Consider the following 1720-nt stretch of genomic DNA (forward strand, 5'->3'; position numbering starts at 1 on the left):
CTAGCCTAGTTCCTCACTGAGCCCACAGACTCTCCCCCTTGGCTAGAACTAGGAGTGCTCCCCTCTCTAGAAGTTCCGTCACTTGAAGCCTCCATTTGCGCATTGGCGCCAATCATGTGACGCCCCGTATGAAGGAGGGTTTTCATTTTATATATATCGTTGTTGTTCGAGCGGAGTGCTACAGCTTTTCAACTTGGAAAAGAAAAGAAAAGTTTTGAAAAACGACAGGGGGCCAAATCCGGCCGGAAATCCGGCCAGTTTCTGGCCGGATAGCTGGCCGGATTGCCTTGCAGTTTTGAAAAAAATTGAATTGGCCACTGCCTTGAATCCGGCCAAGAATCCGGCCGGAAATCCGGCCAGATTCCGGCCGGATTCTGACGTGGCAGAGTCGGTCATGAGCTTTGACCGGCTGTTTCCCCACCCAAAATATCTCATTTCGTCCCTGGTTCTTCCGTGAGCTTTGAGAGAAAAGAAAAACTCCATTTCTTCCCTTTGATTTCCTTCTTTGAATCTTGAGTTTTAATCAGTGGTTTTGGCAAATATTTCACACAAGTGCTCTCTAGGGTGGTTTAAAGCTTTTGATGGCTTGCTTTTGGATGGGAGGCTCTAAGTGGATAGCTTTCTTGAGTTGTGAGGTAAGTTGAATAAACAAGTTCCTTGTGGTTCTAATATGGGTTAATCTAGGGTTTGTGATGTTTGAATATGTTAAATTGTGGAGTATTTCAGGGGTTTAAGGAAATTATGATGAATTTCTGATTTATTGGGTATTTTTCTGATTTTAAATGATTATGATTAGTTGGCTTTAATTGATGGATTGAAATGGAAATTATGATGAATTTCTGATTTATTGGGTATTTTTCTGATTTTAAATGATTATGATTAGTTGGCTTGAATTGATGGATTGAAATGGTGTTAAATGAAGTGATTGTGCGTTATGAGCTTCTAATTGGCTCAATTGAGGGGTATTGAGGCCCTAATTGGATATGTTTTATCGTTTACGAATTGTATGAGCAATTGTGGTTAATTGCTATGTGATTGGGTTTGTTTGTAGGTTGGAAAAATAAAGGAATTAAGGGGAAATGCTGTCAAATTTGGAATAGCGTTGGTGACTTTGAGTTTAAGTTAAAAGGCTTGGACTTGAATGATGAACTTGTCTATATTGGACGAGGATTGTGAGCCGTGGAGGTGAGTGACCTTAAACTACATGCAACGTTACTTTAAAATGTTTCTTGCATCGTTTCTTTGATTGCATATCCTGTGTGCCGGCATATAAGTTCTTGACATGTTTTGGCTCAAATGAGTACTTGGAATTCGTGTGCTGGACCCAACGTCTCCTCCACCGTTTAATGTTCCTGTAGAACACCAATGGGCTCTTTCTCAATGTTCAATGTTCAATGTTAATGTTCAATGTTAAATGATCGTTTGGAGCGTTGGACGTCTAAGTACCACGATTTCACTGGCTCACGAGAGCAAAGAGCAATGAAAGTGCATTGATTACTGAATCATGACATTATTGAAATGAATGATTGTGAAACGGATTTGATAACTGATTTTATGGGTTACTTGCTGAGCTTCTAGCTCACCCCAAAATGTTTTATTCCCCTCCACAGGGCTCAAAGCGAAGGAAGGGCTTGTAGTGTTTATTCATGGATTATCTCATGTATGGATTGAACTTGGATTTCCTTTTGTGTAATCATTCATATTGGGATTGTATTGAACG

The sequence above is a fragment of the Coffea eugenioides genome, chromosome 2, assembly GCF_003713205.1.
Source record: "Coffea eugenioides isolate CCC68of chromosome 2, Ceug_1.0, whole genome shotgun sequence".
Lineage (NCBI taxonomy): Eukaryota > Viridiplantae > Streptophyta > Magnoliopsida > Gentianales > Rubiaceae > Coffea > Coffea eugenioides.